The sequence below is a fragment of the Macaca fascicularis genome, chromosome 1, assembly GCF_037993035.2.
Source record: "Macaca fascicularis isolate 582-1 chromosome 1, T2T-MFA8v1.1".
Lineage (NCBI taxonomy): Eukaryota > Metazoa > Chordata > Mammalia > Primates > Cercopithecidae > Macaca > Macaca fascicularis.
The window spans coordinates 63,967,546-63,993,953 of record NC_088375.1 but is presented as its reverse complement, the minus strand read 5'-3'; the positions used below and the strand labels follow the sequence as shown (position 1 = coordinate 63,993,953).

Sequence of the window (26,408 nt, the reverse complement as noted above, 5' to 3'; positions counted from 1 at the left end):
AAGCATTGATCTACCAGCTCCTGACCCTCATTGATTAAGGCTTGTTCCTGCCGTGATAATCATGCTTCCAGGTGCACATGTATAGATTATCTGAGCCAGTTCCTGAAAGTGTCCCAGTAGCAGAGAAGCCCTGGAACAGAAAGCAAGGGACAGACAGCTGAGGAGAGCTGATGCTGGGTCACATCAGTTCATAGCTGCAGCAATGGTGGAGTGAAAAGGTAGGCCAAGGAATGTGAGCAGTACGTGGGAGGTGTCTCATGTACTTTACTAGGGAGCTTGAAGTCTTCCCTGAAGGTAATAAAAATCCAACAATGCAATAAAATTTATTTTTCAAGTTCACCCTGGCAGCCCTATGGAGAAAAATTTAGAAAGGATTAGGATGAGAGCTGGGGTCTGTAGATTAGCTTTTAAGGGTTGTCTGTTATATCTAAAATGTTGTGCTTATGTGACCATGTGATTCTTCCTTGGAGAGGTTCAGAGTTATTGTTGGATTCTCAAAGTACTCCATGGCCCAAAATAGAGGAGGGTGATCATTAAGGCATCTAATGCAACTGTGATGATGAGAACATGAACCAAGGCTGTGGGTGGTATGGCCAGGTGTAACTGGCATTTCTCCAGGCATATCAACCTGAGGGTGTGGTTGGGGTACAAAATGCTGTAAGCAGGATTATAGTCAAGCACTGCATAATGACATTGTGGTCAAATGGACCACATATATGATGGGGTCCCATAAGATTATCATGGAGCTGAAAAATTCCTATAGCCTAGTAACCCCATAGCTGTCATAAAGTCCTAGCACAACGCATTACTTACGTGTTTGTGGTGATGCTGGTGTAAACAGACCCTCTTGCTGCCAGTCATATAAGAGTCCAGCACATACAATTATGTACAGTACATACTTGAGAATGATAATAAGTGACCATGTTACTGCTTTATGTATTTACTATATATTTTGTTGTTTTAGAGTGTATTCCTACTTATTAAAAAAAAAAAAAAAGGTAACCATTAAACAGCCTCTGGAAGGTCCTTCAGGAAGTATTCCAGAAGAAGGCATTGTAATCATAGGAGATGACAGCTCCATGCATGGCGTTGTCCCTAAAGACTTCCAAGTAGGACAAGATGTAGAGGTGGAAGACAGTGATATTGATGATCCTGACCCTGTGTAGGCCTAGGCTAATGTGTCTTTGTGTCCTAGTTTTTAACAACAACAACAAAAAAGTTGAAAAAATTAAAAATTTAAGATAATAGAATAAAGCTAATAGAATAAAGATATAAAGAAAAAAATGTTTTGTACAGCTGTACAATGTGTTTGTGTTTAAGCTAAGTATTATTACAAGAGTCAAAAAGTTTAAAAAATTTAAAAGTTTATAAAGTAAAAAATTTACAGTAAGCTAAGGTTAATTTATTATTAAAGAAAAAATATGTTAAAATAAATTCAGTGTAGCCTAAGTATAGAGTGTTTATAAAGTCCACAGTGGTGTATAGTAATGTCCTAGTCCTTCACATTCACTCACCACTCACTCGCTGACTCACCCAGAACAGCATTGAGTCCTGCAAACTCTGTTTATGGTAAGTGCCCTATACAGGAGTATACGTTTTTATCTTTTATACTGAGTGGAAAAAACAAAACTGTTTTTACTCTCCTTTCACATCACAACCACAGACGACTCCTGAGACCAAATGTATAGAGGTTTCTCACCACCACCAAGCAAGCAGTCGATTCTACAGATGTGCCAGCTTGGTGTCCTCCAATTCAATTCATTCTGATGCTCTCTACCTGGAGATAGTGTCAGATCACACAGTCCCCAAGACTGCCCCTACTTCAGATATCTGTCACAAGTCTCACCTCTGGAACTTCTGACCAACTGGCTTCAAGTTGAGATTCCTACATCCTCCTCTTTGGGCTCAATTAATTTGCTAGTGCTGTTCACAGCACTCAGGGAAACACATTTACCAGTGTATTATAAAGAATACCACAAAGGATGCAGATGCAGAGATGCACAGGGCAAGGTATGGGGAAGGGGCTCGGAGCTTCTATGCCCTGCTTGGGTGTGCTGCTCTCCAGAAACCTCCATGTGCTTAGGTACCTGGAAATACTCTGTACCCAGTCTTCTTGAGCCTTTATGGATACTTCACTGCGTAGTCTTGATTGACAACCATGCAGAAATGGGCAAGAAGGGTATGATCTAATACTAATAGACTGAGTGGAGAAACCCAGCAAGGCCTGTCGTTCAGATTCTTCTTGGCGTCTCTGTGCAGCATTCCTTCCTCCTGGGTGTGGGGCAGGACTCCTTCTGAATTGGGGGTTCTTATGGCCTGCAATCAGATAGGGTAGGTAAGAGAATTTCTTTATGGTCAGCTCCAAGAGAGGTGAGAGAAGAGTCCTGCCTTGGGGAGGCAGGAGGTGGTCAGAAGGCCAGAGAGACAGATACTCTGTTCTCTGAGGCCTAAAGCTCCCCAACATTATATAACAAGGGCTATGGGAGTTATGAGTCAGGAACTGTGGATGAAAGCCAATACGTATACCAAAATATCACATATACCATATTTTTACTGTACCTTTTCCATGTTTGGTTATGTTTGGATACAGAAATACTTACCATTGTATCACAGTTGCCTGCAGTATTCAGTACAGTAACATGCTATATGTGTTTGCCACCTGGGAGCAATAAGCAACGCCATACCCGCTAGCTGTGTAGTAAGCTCCACCATCTGCATTTGTGTAAGCACACGCTATAAGATTCACACAATGACAAAATCACCTATCACTGCATTTCTCAGAATGCATTTTTAAGTGGTGCATCACTGTATTTGGGGACTGTCTCCTTCCCCACTTATATTGCTAGAGGGTGAGGAGAGGCGGAAGTCCCTAGGGTGTCTTATAGCTGATGTCTTCCGTTCTGTTTCCATGTAGCTCCTGACTTTGAAGGTGCTGTTTTGGTATCCTCTCTCCTCCTAACATATAGGCTGTCTGAAGCCATCACTGCCCCCGAAATCCACGAGCTACTATTCTGTCCATCAGCCTCTATACTAAGGCCTGGCCTCAGGGAGCCACCCTCCACCATGACAATTTTCCACCTCTTCTAGGTACATGGCAGCACTATTCTTGTGCCTTTATTATTTTATTCAAACAACAAATAAATGAGTGCCTACCAGGTACCAAGCAATGACAATGCACACTATACATGCTCCGATGGGGGAAATACAGGATCTGTCAGAGCACAGAGGAATGACATCTAATGCAGACTTAGGAGATCAGAAAAGGCTTCCTGGGAGAAGTAAGAAGTAAGATCTAATTTCAACCCCAAAGGTTAAATTTGAGTTAGCTAGATAAACAGAGAGAGAAAGCCTGGCCCAGGGAATATATATATATATATATATATATATATATATATATATATATATTTTTTTTTTTTTTTTTTCTTTATTTAATTGAGACATGGTCTCACTCTGTCCCCTAGGCTGGAGTATAGTGGCATGATCATGGCTCACTGCAGCTTTAACCTCCTGGGCTTAGGCGATCCTCCTGCCTTAACCTCTTGAGTAGCTGGGATCATAGGCGTGTGTCACTATGCCCGGCTAATTTTTTAAAATTATTATTTGTAGACACAAGATCTTGCTACGTTGCCAGGGCTGGTCTTGAACTCCTGGGCTCAAGCGATCCTCACACTTTGGCCTCCCAAAGTGCTGGGATTACAGGCGTGAGCCACCATGCCTGGTTTGCAGCTTTTATTTTACTCATTTTATGCACTCTTCCACTAATGGAAGCATAGTTCAAGGGGAAGGAGCCTGCCCTAGTGCTGTTGTTTCTAGGTGCAATTCACAGTATCCACTCCCCTCTAATCCTGTGTCCTCACTCCCCCACATCAGCTGGTACATCCTAACTCCCTCTCCTCAGGATAAGGCCTGTGCCAGCAGGTAACACTGCTTTGGGGATGAACCAGAATGAGACCTGCAGATACTCGGGTTGTATTTTCTTTAAATATGTCCTCAGTGCCCAGTAGAAAAAGGATAAAGAGGAGGACCACCAGCTGCAAAGCCTCCAAAATCCAGGGGGCTTTAGCTCTGGCCCCAAACGTACAACCTCTCTCTGAAACAACAGCTTCGTAGTTCACTTGACTATGCTTTTTAGAAGGACCATCTATTGTCACCCAGGCATACCCCTTGGGGTCTTACCTTCCACCCCTATCCCCAAGTGGCTCATCAAGGTATTTATTCCAACCCTATTGAGTACTCTTTGTGAGAAGATTTCAGATTAAAAAAAAAAAATTACTCTTTGAAGTTCTATTTCCAGTGGTATTTTAGTGCCCTAGTGATATTTTACCCCCCGTCATAGATTGACAGTAAAGGCAATTGTTGAACTGGTTGGTTACCCCTTAATGTAGGTTCTCCTTGGGGAGTTTGAGAAATGAAGAGGTTAAAAAGCAGCACCCACATGTCCAACACTATACTCTTCCCACAGATTCTTCTACTTGTGATATAATTAGCTCTCCCTGGTGGGTCCATCTTTCACCTGCACCAAGACTGCACCCCACGCCAACCCCTACAGGCCTAGACCTGTCTGAATTAGTTGAGTAAGTATAGATGAGGCTTACATGCTGGTGCCTCAGTTGACTTATAACCCAATCGAGAAGGGACAGGGATTTATGATTAAGAGACCAGAGAGGAGGAGCTAACAGCTCCTGGGTTTTAAAATATCAACAGTACTAATACTAATACTAGTACTATAACATTCCATTTTAATGTTCTCTATAATGTTCAAAGATCTTTGAATCCTTTTTTTTTTTTTTTTTTTTAAGACAGGGTCTTGCTCTGTTACCCAGGCTGGAGTGCAGTGGTGCAATCACAGCTCACTGCAACCTCAGCCTCTAGGCTCAAGTGATCCTCTTGCCTCAGCCTCCCATGTAGCTGGGACCACAGGTACCTGCCACCACACCCAGCTAATTTTCTGATTTTTTGTAGAGACGAGGTCTCACTTTGTTGCCCAGGCTGGTCTCGAACTCTTGGTCTCAAGAGATCCTCCTGTCTTGGCACCCCAAGGTGCTGGGATTACAGATACACAATTTGGTGAGTTAAAGAAGTGAGGTCCTCTCAGCCTCTCCAGACACCATCTACACCACCACAGGCACTGGCTGCTTCAGGTTGGGGACCTTTTGAGGATGAGTTGTAGATAAGATGGGCTCCTTTTTAACATGTTCATTCATTGCTTCAAAGGGGTGTCTATTCAACAGTAGGAGCCTCTGCTTCTTTTTTTTTTTTTTTGAGAGAGGATCTCACTGTGTCACCCAGACTGGAGTGCAATGGCGCGATATTGGCTCACTGCAACCTCCGCCTCCCAGGCTCAAGTGATTCTCCTGCCTCAGCCTCCTGAGAAGCTGGGATTACAGGCCTGCACCACCATGCCCTGCTGATTTTTTGTATTTTCAGTAGAGACAGGGTTTCACCATGTTGGCCAGGCTGGTCTTGAACTCCTGACCTCAAATGATCCACCCGTCTTAGCCTCCCAAAGTGCTGGGATTATAAGTGTTAGCCACCGTGCCCGGCCCAGGAGCCTTTGCTTCTAACTCCTATAGGGTTGCTGAAAGATTAGTTCCCTGTTTTAGTATTTAATCTAGTCCCTTGTCTCCATTTTATGGGTTGGTAAAAAGAAAAGTAACAATCTCAACCTGCTGTTACTTTCCTTTAACTAAAAGGTTGCTGATTACAACCAGAATACCATATGCACTAAGATAAGGTCTCAACGGTTTCATTTCTACATGAACAAATAAGATTAAAAGGTTTCAGGTTGCTATTTCTAAGCGCCTTTAAGCAAATAATACATTGTGGTGTGTAAAGTCTCCATTCTCTGTAAATGAGAGGCCAAATCAGATAGGCCATTACAGGGTCCACCTGAGTCCCCTTGCACTTGAGTTTACAGCATAGGTCCAGGGTTGCTGTTCCAACCTGCGTGGGACACTCTAGGGCCAATGTGGATTTCTTGCGCACGGATTCCTCTGGTTTCTTGGTTTGGATTAGTTTTATAGTTTTATTGTGTTTTGTTGCAGAACTGGGAGGCAACCAGTCAAAATGGTCTCTGGCTATCCAGTTGTTGATCAGTTCAAGCATGTAATACAATTTCAACATCAAACAGGCAAAGATGAGGTGGAGGAGTGACTGATTAGATGATCTCAAGCTGCAGGGACAGTCTGGGATTAGCTACTGCCACTCCAGTTGTGACTATATCACAAGTAGATTCAGGAAGCAACAGGAAGTTGAGATTCACCTACCTCCCAGAGAATAGTAAAACAGTGTTTCCTATCCAGTGGGTCATGATCCCTGACAGGTTTACCATGTTACCCCAGGGGCTTTACATCCTTAAAGGTGGGATTAGTGTCTAGTTTGTTTCGTAAAATTCTGTGAAAGTAAATGGGTTTCTCAAATACAAGATGGAAGAATCGAATATCAGGCCTTGAAAGTAGTTTTTTTCTTGTTATATCATGTAGTAAATTTCAATGTGTACTTTAATATGAAAACCCCAAACCAAACACTATAGAATATGTCTTTTCAAGACTTATGTGTTGACTAATCATCCTTTTTCATGCAATTAATTTAAAGTGAATTGAGGAGCATGCATCATTTATTGAATGGGGAAAAACATAAAACTGGCTCAATGTTATAGTTATTAGTAAACATTAGAGTAAAATGAACATTATAAATGCAATCCTCGATCATATAATGAACTAAAGAAAATATTTGTTTTTAAAATCATGTGTTGTTACATACTTTGTGTGATAGCATTTGTCATTCTTTTTTTTTTTTTTTTTTAAGCTATCTAAATGCTTTGAATACTCTTTATATTTGGGACTCTCCCATCTAGTGAATCTATCTTTTGAAAATAGAGGCCAAATTTTCCCAGGTTCCCTTGAAGTGAGGCAAAATTGTGGCACAGACTCCACCAATCAGTGCTTCTGCATGTGATTTCAGTGTGGAAGGCTGAAGTCATGAAGACAGGGTCCTGAGGGAATCCATTCAGGTGACAGCACAGAGGCAGCAAAGATACATCCCGTTTCCAGAGGGAATCAAGGCAGGGGCTTGGCATAGCATCCCTGCCCATCATTTGGCCTGTGTTGAGTGGCAGGGACAGCGGTAGCAGTACTGGTTCTGGCTACTCAGTCTCTAAGCTTGGTTTTCTGATTGTGTCTCCTAGAGATTATGCTAATAGTCTTTTAATATAGTGGTCCTTCAACATTTTATGTGTGCGCTCCCAAAACAAATTTAATGAAACTGGCTTTCTAAAGTGTTCAGGTCATTACACAGTAGTTTACATCTTAGGAACATTTTGTTCTACATAAGTAAATGTCCTGTTGTTAAGAATGTAGTTTAATCTATCTTGTGGAAATAAACAGCAAAAGGAAAGGCAGGTGTTGAACCTCTGGTAAGTGTGCTGATTACAAAAGATACATCAATTATTATTTAAGTGCATTATTTTCAGTTGAATTCACAACATATCTCCATGGAATTAATCTAAATCTAGTAAGTACATACTATGAATGACTAAACCCACAAAGTGGTTGATGAGGAACAGCAGGAGAATGTGTCCAAGTAAAAACTGAGTATGGTTTTATGACATCAATCAGCTTTTGGCCAAAATTTATGACAATTTTTTTACAAGTCTAAAGGAGCATTTATGGAAATATAGAGTGCCACTACCATATACTTTCAGTTTCTTTTCCTAACTTGAAGATATAATGTTGATCTGTTGGAAGTAAATGTGTGACCTCACCTTCTCTTTGAAATAATGCAAATTAGGCAGGGCTTAGTGACTCATACCTATAATCCTAGCATTTTGGGAGGCTGAGGCAGGAGGATTGCTTGAGCCCAGGAGTTTGAGGCCAGGAGTTTGCAACATAGCTAGACATCATCTCTGAAAAATAAAATAAATAAAATACAGTAAAATAAAAATGTAATAATGCAAAATACTCAACTGAGACATGGGTGAATGCAAATAAAATTTCATAGCATGTTGTTATTCTCTGACATGCTTCAAACAAAATTTAAATATCTTAATTCTAAGATGGACAAAAAGGAAGGAAAGGAGGCAGGGAGGTGGATAAGGCATAGAATCTTGTCATAAGTTTGTCTCTTGGATGGAATGAGCTCTGATAAGTTCTGTATTTTGTACTGAGCCTCTCTGCTTTGCTCTCTCAGAACTCTCCTATAGTAGCAATGCATTATTTGATCATAATTAGGCGATGCAAAAGGCAAGACCATTCAACAAAATTTGCCGTAACTCCTGCCACTTCACTCCTCAATATACATGAATTCAGGATGTCCCTAAATACCTTGTTTCTATATTATGCTGCACGCTTATAAAAAATATAAAGACAAAAACACATAGCCCTAGTGTAGGATTATAATTTCTTGACTAAAGGAGGCTTCCATATATTGAATTGTTCTATAATATTATGCTGCAGGTAATTACACCCCAGTGGAATGCCCTATAATTACATTCAGGAAGCCTTCAACATGTGATAATCATCTATTCATTCATTCATTTTTAATAAAATGGAGAATGGCAATTGTGAAAGAGGAGGTGGAAATGATGAGACAGTATGACACCTTGACTTCAGACATGCAATAAGACATATTAATTTTAAGAAAGAGGCCAGGCGCAGAGGCTCACACCTGTAATCCTAGCACTTTGGGAGGCCAAGGTGGGCGGATTATGAGGTCAGGAATTTGAGACCAGCCTGGCCAACATGGTGAAACCCTGTCTCTACTAAAAATACAAAAAAATTAACTGGGTGTGGTGGCACACGCCTGTAGTCTCAGCTACTTGAGAGGCTGAGGCAGAATAATTGCTTGAACCCGGGAGGTGGAGGTTGCAGTGAGTTGAGATTGCGCCATTGCACTCCAGCACTCCAGCCTGGGCAATAGAGGGAGACTCCGTCCGAAAAAAAAAAAAAAAAGCCGGGCGCGATGTCTCACACCTATAACCCCAGCACTTCGGGAGGCCGAAGCAGGTGGATCACAAGGTCAGGAGATCAAGACCATCCTGGCTAATATGGTGAAACCCTGTATCTACTAAAAATACAAATATATATATATTTGTACGGCCAGATTTTATGCATGGATATTGTGATCCCATATGGAGTCCCTGTTTCTATGCCTGGCATAACAGATTACATGCAAGGAAATCCAACTTCTGTGAATGGCACACAAGTTCTGTGTGTGTAATTTCAGGTTTCAGCCTGTTAAGATTACTTTCCATGCTTTGAGATTTTGATTCTGAATATGGATTGCTAGGTTCCATGCTTTTATAGTCAGGATCCATTCTTGGAGGTTGAGATTACAGTCATGGTGTGCCAGGTTCTATACCTGGAGGTAGAGTTTTACAAATGGAGGATGAAGTAATAGCTTGGAAGTTTACATTTCCACACTCTGCAAGACAGGTTTTACCTATAGATGATAAAGTTCTTGCAATAGTTAATTTTACGTGTCAACTTGACTGAGCTAAGGAATGCCCAGATAGGTGGTAAAACATTATTTCTGCATGTATCTGTGAGGGCATTTCTGGAAGATTTCTGGAAGAGGTTAACATTTAAATTGATAGACTGAGTAAAGAAGACCATCATCATCAATGTGGGTGGGCATCGTCCAAACCACAACGGCCCAATAGAACACAAAGGTTAAGAAAACACAAAGTTGCTCTCTCTTATTCAGCTGGAACATCCATTTTCTCCTGCCCTTGAACACCGGAGCTTCTGCTTCTCTGGCCTTTGGACTCTGGGACGTAAATATGTTCCCATTGGTTCTGTTTCTCTGAAGAATTCTAACTAATACAAATCCCAGCATGAAGAGTAAGATTCCACTTCTGTAGATTAGGATTCATTACTTTCTTGGCCATATTTCATGCCTAGAAATACAGATACCATACTTGGAATGTCAAATTCTAGGCCTAATGCCCACCACATTGTGTAATTGGAGGTCCAGATGTTTGCCTTATGATTCGGGTTCTATAGAACATGTTTCATGATGACTAATCCTTGTTTTATACTTGGAAGTCCATATTCCACATTTGGAGAGCAAGATTCCAGGCCTGGATGGTGAGATTCAATACCTAGGCCAGATGACATTAAGGTTCTACCCAAATTCCACAGAAGGCCAGGTCAGGTTACAAACTGAAAGAGAAATTTCACACAGTTTACAATGCATGCCATGCTTGAAGCCTAATTTCATGTCTACATTGCCTGAATCCAAACATAAAAGCACTGGTTCCACACCTACTGTGCAGATTACATGCTGGCAAACCAGTTTCCATGCTTGGAGAACCAAATTCTATGACAGAAGTGCCATGCTCCATATCTGAGGCTCCAGTCTCCAGTGTGTATGGTCATGTTCCATGCTTGAACATTAAGACTCAGGGTCATACTTGGAAGGCTGGTCTCCATGCTTAGAGATTGAGATTTTACACATGGAGTGCTAAGTTCCGGTTTTATAAGTGGAGTCTCAAATTACTTTGATATTTACCTTTCTGCTCACAGAAAACCAGATTTTTCCCATCTTAGGCCAAGCTCCTTACTTGGAGAACCAGATTCCTCTTCTACAGATCAGTATTTCCTACTTAAAATTCCAGGTTCCATACTTGGAAGGTGAGATTTTGTGCCAAGTTGGCTAGGTTCCATACTTGGTGGGCCAGGTGATGTGCCATGAGGTTTGGGCTCCAACCTAGAAGGTCAGGTTCCAAGCCTGGAGAGAGGAATTTCTCACAGGCTCCCATGGCATGCCTGGAAGTCCTAATTCCATGCTTAAAAGGTCAGATCCATATCTAAAAGTAAAGGTTTCAATCCTAGAGTGTCGTATTTAATGCCTGGGGAAGATCACAACTGGGGAGACTTTTCATGGCTAGACATTCAAAATCCATGTGGGAAGGCCAGGTTCCATGTTTTAAGGCTACATTCTACACAGAAGGAGCAAGTATTTATGCTTAGATGTCTAGGTATCATGCCTAGAGGTTCAAGTTCCATGCCTATAGGGTTGGAGCTCATGGATTTCTACATTATATACTTGGAAAGGTAGACTTCACATCTAGAACATGTAAATCAGTTCTAGATTTCATACATGGAATGCCATATTCCATGCTTTTGGGGCCAGATTCCATGCTCAGAGGTTGAGATTTCTTTCATGGAATGCCACGTTCCATGATTGTTGCATGTTTCCATTCTTGGAGATTCTTAGATTCTATACATGAAGTTCCATCTTCTATGCATGGGGAGCACCAGCTTTCATGTCTTAGGTGACCAACTTCTATGACTGAGACACAAGTTTAATATCTGGAGTGCCAAGCAACATATTTATTAAGCCATGTTCCATTGGGGAGATTGAGATTCCACACATTGTGTTCCATTCCATTCCTGAAAGTTTAAATTTCATGCTTGGAGATAGAGATCCTTACATGGGGTACCAGGTTCCATGTTTTTAGGGTCAGAATCCATTCTGGAAATTGAGATTCCACACATGCAGTGGCAGATTTCATGCTTATAGGGCCAGCTTCCATGTTTGGATATTGGAATTCCACACACAGAGTGGCATTTGAGTCACAGAAGCCAGCTCTACATGCATGGAACCTGGTCTTCCAGATCTGGCACTCTGTGTGTAGAATATCAATCCCCAGCCATTGAACCTGACCACATAAACATGGAACCTGTACTCCATTTATGAAACATGGACTTTCAGAGATATATTTAGCTCTCCTAGGTGTGAATCCTGCCTTTTTATGCATATGTAATCTGCTCCTCCACATAAAACCTGGCTCTATAAACATGGAAATTGGGTTTCCAAGTATGAAACCTGACTTTCCAGGGTTGGAAAGTAGCTCCTGATGTGAATCCTGCCTCTCTAGGTATAAAACCTGATTCTTTACTTGTGCAATCTGGGCTTCTACATGTATGCCTTGGTGATCTAGGTATTGAATTAGACCTTTCGAGCATAACATGAGTATGAAATCTCTCTCTCCAAGCTTGGAATCTGCCTTGTGAGGGTGGAACCAGAACCTCCTGAAGTACCATCTAGCCCACAAGTAAAAAAATTCAGGGTAGTGTTAAGTGACTTTTCCAAGGTTAAACAATTGATTTTCTATGGAACTGGGACTGGAATCCAGGTCTCCTGATTCTCAGCCAGTGCTTACTACAGAGATGGTTGTTCTGCTTATCTTTCTCGCTAATGGTGTAGCGAGGGAAAAGAGAACTAGACAGGTGGACAGGAGTCAGAACATGCAAAGTCTGTTGACAGCATTGCCCTGTCTGTCCTGTCTGCCTCTGTTGCCCTTAGACGGATGGCCCAATCCCACTGAACTTTACCACCTCCCTTTTCATGCAAAGGGGGAGTCAGACAAGATGGTTGCTGAGACCAGTTCCAGCCCTGGCATTCTGTTCTCTGCCTCTATGTTATGCTTCTCTTTATTAAGAGCCTCTTCTTGTCTTTGAGCAGCGTGAGACTGAATTGGTCTGGGGCATACCGGGCCATCTAAGCAAGGAGCAACCAGGAGATTAGCTTTGATCCTGCCGTGACCCCCTCCTCCCTCCTGTGGTTTCCTCCATTATTTCAGCTGTTGCCCATGGAAGAGATTTTTTTATTTGGTTGAAATGTCTCATTCAACCCAGAAAATCAAATACCATTTTAAAAGATCCTGACTTTGGAAGTTAGCCTCACAGCTGCCTGGGGTGCCTCACGATCCCTCTTTATTCAAAGGCCTGTTCTTGTTTTCCATTTTATAGCTGCTGTTCTGGCTTCTTCTTTCTGCTTCGGTGGGGTTGGCTGCCTAAGGGACTCAGGTCCTATTGCCACTTGGATCTAAGCAGGGGAGGCTATTAGGGCCAAGGGAGGGAATTAGACTAACCTTGGAATGGGGAGAGTTAGGGCATCTCCTGTCCTTTTGCCTAAGGGTGACCACTGATTTTTTTTTTTTTTTTTTTTGAGATGGAGTCTTGCTCTGTTGCCCAGGCTGGAGTGCAGTGGCACAATATTGGCTCACTGCAAGCTCTGCCTCCTGAGGCCATTCTCCTGCCTCAGCCTCCCAAGTAGCTAGGACTACAGGTGCCCGCCACCATGCCCGGCTAATGTTTTGTATTTTTAGTAGTGATGGGGTTTCACCATGTTAGCCAGGATGGTCTCGATCTCCTGACCTTATAATCCGCCCGCCTCGGCCTTCCAAAATGCTGGGATTACAGGCATGAGCCGCCGCGTTTTAACTCTTTGTCCTTCATATGCCCGAAACATAAACTTCTAGTGCTTTTTCTTTACTTATCAATTTTGGACATTACCTATTTATTTTCCGAAATGGTAGGTAACTCTTCCACACACTGACGCTTCTCAGCTCTTCTGTTCCATCTTCCTAATATAGTGTCTGGGCTTTTATGACTCTGAACTATTGTTGACCCCAGAATAAGTATGCACTATGCCATGATTACATTTCTTTTCCTCTCTAGCTTTTCTCTGCCCCTAGTTTCAACATTTCTTTCTTTTTCCTCATACTATTTGCCTTGATCCTTGCCGCATTCTTTTCTCTCCAAACCTCCATCATCTCACCTATTTTATCTGCCACCTTTCTTCCCAGAGATCTTGTACACAGAGTCCTTTGTAGAGGAAACATATTTGTTTAAAAATAGACATGGAGTGCCCACTGATAACCAGACCTGCTTCAGTTAATTTATTAAGTCACTAAGTCATTGCTTTCAATAACTGTACGCTGAGTGCCAGGCACGAATAATACAGAGATAAATAAAATATAAACTTTGTGCCCAAGTAGCTACCCTGTCTCTTTCCCTCACCTGGGTCAGGATCTCTCTTGTTCCTGGCACCTAGCTCAGTACTTAGCACATGGGTGGCCCTTAGTAAATATTTATTGTTGAGAACATTATTGGACCCATTTCTCAGGCCCATCTTCACTCATCTCCCCTGAATGTTGCTTAAATAGGGATGACCCTGGTGTCATCCCTATTTAAACCCAGTGCACAGCGATTTAATCTCAGAGGTGCTCAGTGCAGGCTTCAGGTTCTCTTCTGCCTTAGCCCTATTATTGCATGGGATGCAATCCTGCCCCACTTCTGGCCCCAGATATGGTTTCCTGAGCTGCATCCTCTGGCACACAGTCCTTCCTATCCCCCAAGGGAGGCAATGTATCCGTCCTAGGATAGCATTGAGAACAGGGGCCTAGGCATCTGCTCTGATGTCCTCATTTTCTAAGCCTAAGGCAGTCTCAGCCCTCCTCCAAGTCTCCATTTCCCTGGCAGCCCTGCACTTCCTCCCCATTTCTGTTTCCCTGGCTGTAAAACTCTGAAGCAAGGCCTGCCCTTCTCTCCTTCCCCTGCATGCAGTTTAGGACAAAGTGGAGGTTCTTAGCTGTGAGAGGCCTCAAGAGGACTATTAATGCAGTCTTTAAAAGGATTTTGTTTCAGCTCAAATGCATTCTGCAGGGATTTCGCAGTGACAAAGAGTTTGTGTATGTGTTGCGAGACAGCTCCCTTCTCTTGCCCTGAGGGAGTTCGCACCTGCTTACTCAGGACAGGCTTTTCCACAGACTGTCCTCCCTGCTGTCCTCCCACCTCAGGTGTCTGGTTACTGCCAGAACCATTTATTCCGACCCTCCATCTGGCCAACAGATTAAAAATCCCCACACAATGCAAAGGGCCACTGCAGATGGCCGTGCACCTGGGAGTCCCAAATCCCTGGGTCGCAGGGCCTGGCGTTGGACTTCGCTGCTTGGCTGACAGCCTTGGAACCTCCAGTTCATCTAACAGGGAACTGTAAAGCCAGCCCCTCATTAGAACAGCCTGCAGCCCAAGTCCACACTGAAAAGAGATGCAGGTGCTAAACTGATGCCTGTAACTTAATATCTGGTGAGTTTGCCCACGCAGTACACAAGAGACGCGCATTCAGCCACCGTATGTGACTGGCACTCAGAGTTCTTCTCCTCCCCAAAGCTACAGCCGCACACTGTGTCCCCGATGCAGCCCTTCTTGGCAACCCTCGGGAGACATTCTCATGACTTGTCACCATCTGAATCCCTAGCTCTCATCTGTCTCTGGTGAAGAACCTGGGTTCAGAGGCTTCCAATCTCTTTTCCACACGGCAGCCTTAAAAATGTATATACTTTCAAATATAAAATGAAAACAGAAATGTTGTTCTCCCTCAATGCTTGCCAGTGCACTTAGAATATGACTCCAGCTCATTCCCATGGTCTAGGAGGGATGTGGCCCTGTCCACCCCACCCATGACCTTGTCTCAAGTTGCCCTGCCCAGATCTTCATCCTCCAGGAGCACTCCCCTCCCGACAGTTCTGATAACTTTTTCTTTTCCTTGGAGTGCTTTTCACCCCATACACAGGATGGCTGACCTTCATTTTCCTGGTTTTGGCTTAAATGTCATCTTGGAGACATCCTTAATAACATCTCTGTCCAGAATAGTTCCCCCCACACCCTTATTCCCCCAGATCCCTAGCTCCCTGCTCTTTTTTTTCCAGGGCTCTTTATCTCAATTTTTAATTGTGTATTATTTTTTGTTGACTTGTTTATCTTGTGTTTCCCGTAAAACAGTAAGCTCCTTGAGGAAGGGATCATATATAGTTTAACCACCCAGCCTCTGGCATAGTGCATGGCACGTAGTAGTTGCTCAACAAGTACATGTTGAATGTCAAATGAACAAATGTCAGGAAACAAATGTCAGTCGAGTAATTTCCTGAATTCAGTGTCTTTTAGGGCAGTGGTCTCAGACTTTGTTGCACATTAGAATCACCTGGAGAGGTTTAAAAATACCCCCATAGCTATTAAATCACAACCTCTAAGGGGTGAGACAAAAGCACCCATTTTTTTAAAGGTCTTCAGGTGATTCCAATGTGTAGCTAAGAACCCAGTGTTTACAGCTGTGGTCCTTACATGTAGTCCTGGACTAGCAGTATCAGCCTCACTTGGGGACTCATTAGAAACGCACATTCTTGGGTCCTACCCAGATCTACTGAGTCAGAAACTCTAAGGTGGACCCAGCGAGCCACTTTCCTGAGCCCTCCAGGGGATTCTGAGGCAGGCTGAAGTTTAATAACCACTGCTTTAAAGAAGGGGTCATGCTGTCTCTTCGCCTGGTCACCTTTTGTTGGCATCAACAATAGGAAAATGGGACACTCTTCAGCAGGATGACCACTGTTCCAGTTTGTGGGGGACTGTCCCTGTTTTACTGAAAGTTCCACATCCCAGGAAATCCCTCATTCCCCAGCAACCAAGACAGTTGGTCGCCCTACTATTTAGAACTCTTTTGATTGAAATACCAGATTCACTGGACAAGTTGAGTAAAGTATGATAAGTGCATTGGTAGGTTTTAAAATGTTAATGTGATCTAACATCCCTGTGATGGCTCCTCTGAGTGCTGGGGGATAGCTGTGTGGCCATCAGGCATGCCTGGTCACCATGGCTCCCACTTCAGATGTCTGCAGAAAGCAAACATTGCTATGCCTTGCTCAGGTCCACCTCACTTAGTGCTATATGTGGATAATTTGGTTTTGTGTTTCAAAGGAGGGCACTACAGCATTATAAAACAATTCTTAGAGACCCCCACTACCACCTTTGTACTCACATAAATGGCTTAGAAGAAAGTGCAAATAGACCTTTCTATTTCTTGTACAGGCAACAAAATGATGACATCATTCACAGGTTGCAAAGGCCTCATCAGAGAGCAGCAGGAACTTATATTTTTTTTCTCTCTCTCTCTTCAAAATGTATTTACTTTTAGATTTTCCAGTTAGCTGGGTATGCTGTAGGAAAGCCCAGAAATGTGGCTTCGGATTAAAGTTGCAAACCTGGATCTACCTAGACTTCTTTCCAAACCAATGTTTACAAATGAATTTAAAACCTAAATGCCCAAGGAAGTCAAAGAAAGAATCCCAAGTTCCTTTTAACTCAAAGGTTGGTTTCAAAGTGAGTTTAAGCTTTCTTATGGTCACAGCTAGGATTATTTGGAGGTGGTTTATGACCAAGGGAGAAAGTGATGACCTGCCTAATTCTCTGCCCCCTAGAAAATCAGTGTATCAGCTGAGACCACTTAAACAGATGAACTGGGAGAGTTCCCTGACCCCCCTCGCAGGATGTGTGATGGAGGGTGGTTCGTATGTTGGGTTGCTGCGTGCTCAAACCCCTTACAGGAAGGGGAGCATGCAGACAGTCAGGTGCAGGAGTCAGGGTGAGCGCTTTTTGGGCTTCAGCCCCATGGTAGTGTCTATGGGTGGGTGTCTGCGACTCCCAAAGCCCAAGTGGGCACGTGTTACAGTGCTCTCTTTTAGTCTTGCTGTCTAGGGATGGCTTAAGTGTTAGATAGCTCAGTAGACACTCTTGGTACCCAGGTCCTTGTCTGATGTCCAGGAAGAATCAAGTCACACACAGGCTTGAAGGATGAATGGAGGGGTTTTACTGAGTGGTGGAGGTGGCTCTCAGTGGGATGGATGGGGAGTTAGAAGGGGAATGGAGTGGGAAGATGATCTTCCCCTTTAATTTGAATGTCCAGTGGCTGATCTCCTCTCCGACTGCCCCCAGCTGAATTCCTCTCGATGTTCAGACATTCCTTTCCTTCCCTCTGCTGCATTGTTCTGCCCTTCTTCTGCTTTTCTGTTTGTCTCCTCATCCACCTCTGGAGCCTGGGGTTTATATAAAGGCAACTTTGGGGCATGAAAACTGGTAATGCCTATTCCCATTTAGGGCCATGGATTTCCAGGATTGAGGGTGGGGCCTTTGCCAGGAAACCACCCTCTTCTACCCAGTATTTCCCTGTCTCCTCTCTATATCACAAAAACACAGGTTGAAAAAGTTCAACCTGGTCCAAACTCTGGGCCTTACCCGGCTTCAGAAAAGGAAAGGTGAGAACATTTGATTCAGTTTCAGGTCAGTCTTGTTGGCAAATCCTGACCGTTGGAGAAGGTAAGATAGGATTCATCAAGTATCTGTGTTGGGGGTTGCAGATGCTGCATCTGATGAAATTCTCACAGGAATTCTGGGAGGAGTGCACAACCAGTGTGAACACCTCCACTTGACAGGTGAGAAAACCGAGGCTCAGAGAAGTTCACTGACTTGAACAAGATCACATATCTAGCATTCAGCAAAAGTAGGATTGGAATCTGATGTCCTGACTTCCAGTTCAGTGCCAACTGACAGCTATCTTAATTCCAGCAATCAGATTCTGGAATATTTCCTCGTTAGTACCACCATCACCACTCTTACTATTACCTCTACTCCTGTTAATTCCTTCCCCATTACCATTACAATTGCAATGACTATTTTAGTATTTACTATGAACCAGGCATAGTCCTAAACCCTATTCACACATAATCTCATTTATTCCTCTCAACAGCCTCATTTCATAGGGATGTGGAGACTTAGAGAGGTTAAGTAACTTGCCTGATCAAGCTGAGGTTTGAGCCTCGGTCCATTTGGCTGTGAAAGTTGAGCTCTAAAATAGCTATCATATAGTGCCCTCCTCACCAAATGCCATGCCTGAATCTCCTCTCTGTTTCTCAAGGTTGAATTCCTACTCAGGTTATTTGTCTGGTACTGAAGTTCCTGGAATTTTGGACCTGCTTGGTTTATCCCATTCCTTCAGGATATTCTCATTTCTGACTCTGATTAGATCCCTGCTGCCTTCAGCTCATGACTACAACTTCTCCTTTACTAGGAGGCCTATTAGCTAAACCACTCACTATCTGTGGCTACCAGAATTGTCTCCTATGGTTAAAATTTCTACCTTCTCAGTTAAAATTTTTCCCTACCCACTACTAGTGGTTTCTTTTGAGATGTATCCCCTTTTATCTAACAGCCAGTACTACCTACTACTACCATCTTCGTTATTTCTCATAATGTGGAATGAAGACAGCCCCAAGTCACTCTGATGGAGGTACCCAACCTCCAGACCTGTAGTCTCCAATTATACCATTTCCCTTTCACAAAGGTCTAGAACACTTTCTTCTTCTTGTTGTTGTTGTTTTTTCCTAGTTCTTTTTGAGCTTTATTTATTTATTTATTTATATTTTTAAAAAATTTTTTAAAAGTTTGTGGGTACATGGTAGGTGTACATATTTACAGGGTATAGGAGATGTTTTGATATAGGCATGCAATGTGAAATAAGCACATCATGGGGAATAGGGTATCCTTTCCCTCAACCATTATCCTTTGAGTTACAATTCAATTACACTCTTGAAGTTACCTTAAAATGTACAATTGAACATTTTATCCTTAACTTCTCAGGAAAAGGGTTAAGAGGACCATCATTCACATGTTTACATGGAATGGTAATTTTGTGAATGTTCATTTTTATGTCTGTCATTCTATCAGGAAAAAGCCTGCTGGGCACGTGCATTCTCTATTCTCTCTCCATTCAAGAAACAGGGAGCAGCTGTCTCCCTGGGAGGGCTTGGGAACCCTCTCCCCTTTCCTCCAAACACCCAACTACTTATCTGAGAGGAAGCAAGTAAACTAGTAATTACAATAACTGTGCTAAGTTGTATCCATGGTCTTCACCCAATGGTGTGGACTCAGAGAAGAAAGCGTCTAACCCTGCCTGAGTAGTTAAGGGAAGGCATCATGGAGGAGGTGACATTTGAGTTTTGAGTTTTGAAGAGTGGGCAAGAGTTCTTAGTGTTTTAAGATTTCTCTGTGTTGAGATTTTACTATCAATTTATAGCTTTTCACATTTACTAAAAGTTCCACCCAGCCCAGCCCTTCAAACTTTATTCAATAAGTTCTATGGACAAATGTTAGCTGGTAAGGAGATGGCAAAAGAAGGTAAGATATGATCATGTCCTTTCAGGAGCTTACAGTTTTGTTACCAGCATACCTACATATGTAACAGTTACATAACTTTTCAAGATCGTTGGTTTGTTAAGTCCTTGAATAGGAACTGTGGCTATCTTGTTCACTGCCCTGTCTCTGATTCCTGACTATTGTACCTGGGATTCAATGAGTCCTCATTAAAGGCTGACTGAGTATAGGAAAGAATGATAAATGCTTAGTGAGTGGGGAAGATTTGATTTGGACCTGAAAAGCAGGGTCATATTTGGATAAATAGAGGAAAAAGCATATACTATCTTGCCTTCCTTCATGTTTTTTGCATGCAGGTTTGTGTCACCAACTACATTACATGGACTATATTTTATGCATCTTTTATAGCCAAAGTGATACGGTGTGGATGTGTGTCCCCTCCACATCTCATGTTGAAATGTGATTCTCAATGTTGGAGGTTGGGGCCTAGTAGGAGGTGTTGGATAATAGGAGTGGATCCCTCATGAATGACTTGGTGCCCTCCCCGTGGCAATGAGTGAGTTCTTGATCTGTTAGTTCACGCAAGAGCTGGCTGTTTCAAGGAGCCTGGCACCTCCTCCTCTCTCTCTTGCTCCCTCTTTTGCCACAAGACAGGCCAGCTCCTCTTCCCTTCTGCTATGACTAAAAGCTTCCTGAGGCCTCACCAGAAGCTGAGTGGATGCTGGTGCCATGCTTGTCCAGCCTGTGGAATCGTGAACCAAATAAACCTCTTTTAAAAATAGATTACCCAGCCTCAGGTATTCCTTTATAGCAATGCAAAATGGACTAACACAAAAAGAGAACTAGGCACTTACTAAATGATCATACATGTCAGTTAGATTCAAGGGCAAGCTAGAGTCTTATCCATCCTTACTGAAAAGCTACACAAATATTGGTGTTGGGAGAGGATGAAACTCATGTGAAATGTTCCCAAGTTTTTTGTCTTCCCAAGCAGAGCTTATTTGTGTATAATCTGCATATTAGTGGAAAAACATGTGTTCATTGATTACCTACAGGGCACGTGTGTGTGTATATTACATAGACATTGTCACCATGTTTATGGAGCTTTCAGTTCTGCAGTTGAACAAGACAGACAATAGAGCCAAGCATTATTAGTTGATGATAATTTCAGTTGATGACCTCAAGAGTCTTGAAAGCATATTGAGTACTTTGGCAGGTTAATCTGGGCACATTCCCCAAAGGAGGAGAAAGGTCTCTAGCTATTATTATTATTATTATTATTATTATTATTATTATTGTTACTTGAGACAAAGTCTCACTCTGTTGCCCAGGCTGGAGTTCAGTGGTGAGATCTTGGGTCATTGCAACCTCCACCACCTGGGTTCAAGCAATTCTCGTGCCTCAGCTCCTGAGTAGCTAGGATTACAGGTTAATTTTTGTGTTTTAGTAGAGACGGGGTTCCACCATGTTGGCTAGGCTAGTCTCAAAACTCCTGACCTCAGGTGATCCACTTGCCTCGGCTCCCCAAAGTGCTGGGATTACAGGCATAAGCCACTGCACCTGGCCTCTATTATTGAAAGCTGTGATTATTAAGGTTTCCTGAAAAGGTTAGAATTCCCTAGAATTTCTCACTTTTCTTGTTATCCATGCTTTCTTTTTTGGGCTGGTATAACAATAGCTGTAGTCCGTTGCTGGGTCAGATTGCTGATTTGTTGCATTTTGGAAGAATAACCCTTGCTTTGCTACTGATAGGTTTGTATTCTGGATACTCTGTGTTACTATTTGTTTTGGTAATATCAAACTGTAATGATTAGAATTTTGGAAGACCATTTCCCTCAGGTCAGATTCTTTGGAGTATACCTGGGAAAGTGGAAAGTATAAACAGAGCAGGGGAGGGTTTTAAAATTCTCTGGACTCAGATTGTACAACTCTGCCCTATGAATGAGCAAGAACTAGGTGGGATTCTATAGAATGGGATCTAGGTAGCTAGAAAGGGCAAAGGTGAAGCATGAGATGTATTAGCAGTCAGGGAGAAACTACCCGGCAGATCCAAAGTATTCCAGGTACTGGGAAAGTCTGTTTTGTGAATCCAGAGTCATCCCCAACAGGAATAAAATTCTTCCTTTTATAGCCATCCAACTCTCTCCCAAATCCTTTCATTCCATCCCCACTCTGCACTGGCAAGGGCTCCCACTGTCCCACCACTAGGGAGTTATCCCTCAGGTTTAAGGCATTTACAGCACTGGCCATTCTCTTTGAAAAATATAAGAGAAATAGTGCCTTATAGAAATGATTTTCTGTTTTTTCTTTTAACAGAAAACTCCTTTTTTGTCCCTAATAATAAAAACTGCTCTGGCTGAAGCAGGGGCCTGGGCCTTCCCCCTTAGCCTCACCCTTGCTGGCCCTTGAGACACTTGGGTGGAAGCTGGAGGGTTCCAGGAAAGCTGTTTCAAAAGCTCTGCTGCAAACCAACCAACCATACAAACTCATTATTGGGACAGTTGGGGAAATTTGAATATTGACTGGGTGTTAGAGGATGTTTAGGAATTATTGTTCATTTTGTCAGATGTGAGAATGCTATAATGGTTATGTGAGACAACATCCTGATATTTTAAAGCTTCCTATTTCATGATGCTTGAGATTTGCATAAAAATGAAGTGAATATGGGCTGGGCACAGTGGCTCACACCTGTAATCCCAACAGTTTTGGAGGCCGAGGAGGGTAGATCAGTTGAGATCAGGCATTTGAGACCAGCCTGGCCAACATGGTGAAATCCCATCTCTGGTAAAAATACAAAAATTAGCCAGGTGTGGTGGTGCGCACTTGTGATCCCAGCTACTTGGGAGGCTGAGGCAAGAGAATCGCTTGAATCTGGGATGCAGAGGTTGCAGTGAGCTGATATCATGCCACTGCCCTCCAGCCTGGGCGACAGAGTGAGACTTTGTCTCCAAAACAAAACAAAAGAAAAAAATGAAAATGAAGTGAATATGGCAAAATGAAAATAATGTTAAGTTGAAGTGGTGGGTTATGGGTTCATTATAATCTCTCTGAAAAATTTAAAAGCAATGCTTCAAGCTGGTAGTCGTAGGTATCCTAGGAGGTATAGGTTTATTGGCGCAGTTTTTCTTTGAGACTTTGGGTGCCAGTCTAGAGCAGGGCACAGAGGGAATACAGGGGTCAGCTACATTCATCTGCTCACTCACCACCCATGGGTGCTGGCAAGGCATCAAACTACACCCTAAAACTCTCCCACAGTGTAACTCTTTGCTCAACCTTATTAAAGGACGTGTAACATGGTTTAACATTAGCAGCAGGGCTAACTCCATGCACATCCACCCCCAACCCCTACAGCTGTCTGGCCCATCCTGCCTGTCTTATTTGAGTGGGCAAAATCCTCTCTCCCTACGCAGCACGCCCCCATTCCCTATATGCCCTCCCCTAAGCTAGCACCTGCTGCCTCAAAGGAATACTGAGCTGGTAAAAGTCTTTCTCTCCTTCCCCACCTCATTTCCCTCTCCTGGGCATCCAGGGATCTGAGGAGAGCACTTCTGGTTACTAGGAAGCTGCTAGATGCGTACTGGGCAATAGTACTGTCTTCTCATTTCAGAGCCCCCCCAAGACTGCTCACTGGCCGAACACCAGCACTGTTCTCACATCTCCTTGCTCTGCCCTCTGCCACCAGCCAGGCCAGGAAGCTGAGATGTAGCATCAGAGAGGGAAGAGACTTCTGAAATCAAGAAGTGCAGCCTCCCAAGCAGAGCAAGGATCCCTGCAGGCATCTGTGATGGGTGGTCACCTGGTCTTTGCTGAAATGTTCCCATTGGAGATTGTTTCCACAAACATTTACATAATACTCCTCTGGGTCAGGCACAGAGGAAGGCACTAATCAGGGTCAGAGCCCAGGGACAGTGAGAGTTCAGTAGCAAACTGCACCCAGGACCCACCGGTCTCCTATTGCAGACCTCTGCAGTGGGGGCTGGAAGCCGCAGCACCCAAAACTCTGGGCAGGGCCATCTCCCTCTAGCAGCAAAAAGGTGGCTGGCTGGCAGATGAAACTATATCCCTTGGTAAGGATGCCACCGTTTGAGTTTTGCCTGATCAGCTCCTTGGTTTTATAATACCAGGAACTCAGTTTTATTAATGGTCCTGGGAGTTATAGACCTGTGATAACCCAACCTCATAAGAAACATGCATGCTGGCCAGGTGCTGTGGCTCACGCCTGTAATCCCAGCACTTTAGGAGGCCGAGGCAGGTGGATCAAGATTAGGAGATCGAGACCATCCTGGCTAACACGGTGAAACCCCATCTCTACTAAAAATACAAACAATTAGCCAGGTGTGGTGGCATATGCCTGTAGTCCCAGCTACTCGGGAGGCTGAAGCAGGAGAATCGCTTGAACCCGGGAGGCGGAGGTGGCAGTGAGCTGAGATCGTGCCATTGCATTCCAGCCGGGGCAACAGAGCGAGACTCTGTCTCAAAAAAAAAAAAAAAAAAAAGAAAAAGAAAAAGAAAAAAAGAAACATGCATGCCAAGAGGCCAATTTACAAATGAGTCATGAGCGAGCACAGCTGTCCAGCAACCAGAATATTCACGTTTGCTTTCCAAGACACACATTTCCTGGTATGGGATTTATAACTAGGAGGTTGCTTGGTGAACATGAAATTAGCTTAAAGGGCGGGGAGGCTATGGAAGAAGCTGAGGGAGAGCTACCCTTGGATTTTACAACAAAATACCTGTTTCCACGAACGGGGTTTCCCTTGAGTGGACTCTTTTCCTTGATACGCCTTTTGTGATAGCCACATAACACCATCTCAAAAGGTTACAACTTTCTTCATATCAGCTATATTTCTCATTGTGTTTTCCTGAGGTCTCCTTGATACTCTGGGGGAGGGTAGGTGACTGTACCCTGGACAGCACCGTGGCCCAGGGCTTTCTTCAGTACTAGTTCTGGTATTTGTATACAGATGTATAGAGGTGAGGGTGGGGGCAGAGGTGACAGTTTGGCAACTCTTCCCTTTTTCTGGTTCTGTGTGATGTTGGCAGGTGTTATAACAGGGCTCATAAACATAAATGCAATGGGGTCCAGGTATGTAGCATAAAGGAAACAAGCTGAATAAAACAATCTCAATAGCAATTTGAATATAAATATGCTTCTTTGCGCTCTTTTTCTTTTCTTCTTTCTTTCTTTATATATTTATTTATTTATTTATTTTGAGATAGAGTCTCACTCACTCTGTCACCCAGGCTGGAGTGCAGTGGCATGATCTCGGCTCGCTGCAACCGATATAATACCAGGAGCTCAGTTTTATTAATGGTCCTGGGGATTATAGACCTGTGATAACCTAACCTCATAAGAAACATGCATGCCGGCCAGGCGTGGTGGCTCACGCCTGTAATCCCAGCACTTCAGGAGGCCGAGGCAGGTGAATCAAGATCAGGAGATTGAGACCATCCTGGCTAACACGGTGAAACCCCGTCTCTACTAAAAATACAAAAAATTAGCCAGGCATGGTGGCATACGCCCCGTAGTCCCAGCTACTCGGGAGGCTGAAGCAGGAGAATCGCTTGAAACTGGGAGGCCTTCCGGGTTCTTCTGCCTCAGCCTCTTGAGTAGCTGGGACTACAGGCACGTGCCATCATGCTTGGCTAATTTTTGTATTTTTTAGTAGAGATGGAGTTTCACCATGTTGGCCAGGCTTGTCTTGAACTCCTGACCTCAAGTGATCCTCCTGCCTCAGCCTCCCAAAGTGCTGGGATTATAGGCGTGAGCCACTGTGCCTGGACTTTCATGCTCTTTACTACGAGAAAAAAATAATACAGACATGAAGATAATGGCAATGAAAGCTCAGTGGGGTGAGTGGGCAGTGGTGAGTTGTGGGGACTCTGGTAAACTGGGGCGGGCACTCTCCTTTGCAAGATGACTACTGCTCAATTCCAGCAGACTGTGGCCAGGTGAGAACGAGGCCCTGAAGTTACCAGGTCTGATATATTTTTTTTTTTTTTTTTTTTTTTTTGAGACGGAGTCTCGCTCTGTCGCCGGGGCTGGAGCGCAGTGGCCGGATCTCAGCTCACTGCAAGCTCCGCCTCCCGGGTTTACACCATTCTCCTGCCTCAGCCTCCTGTGTAGCTGGGACTACAGGCGCCCGCCACCTCTCCCGGCTAGTTTTTTGTATTTTTTTAGTAGAGACGGGGTTTCACCGTGTTCGCCAGGATGGTCTCGATCTCCTGCAGGTCTGATATATTTTTTAAGAGAAGTTGGTAAACTGGATTTTTAGGTGAAATCACTTGTATTTTAAGTGTTGGCAGTCAACTCAAACTAATTTTAAAAATGCTTCATGATGCTGGGCACGGTGGCTCACACCTGTAATCCCAGCACTTTGGGAGGTTGAAGTGGGTGGATCACCTGAAGTTACTGGTTTAACTATCTCTTCCTTTCTGCCTTCCAGACCTTACCACCAGGGCCTTACCTCTATCTCCCTGGAGCTTATTAGGTCTTTTCCTAAGCAAAGGCAATTCTTTTCTGAGAGATCCTAGTGTTAGTTTTATGAATAGCAATTTTCTAGGAACCTCACCCACTTGGCCTAGCCTGTGCCCCCAAGGGAGCCCCTGGAGCACCTTTGGGGAACTCTTGGGTTCCAT

The 26,408-nt window shown here is 43.5% G+C and overlaps 1 long non-coding RNA gene across 1 annotated transcript in view; it reads left to right on the top strand.

The window, feature by feature from the left end:
• LOC135969743 (uncharacterized) overlaps positions 1-26,408 on the top strand; it is a 40,947-nt gene that overhangs the window by 9,413 nt on the left and 5,126 nt on the right. The window lies entirely within an intron of this gene.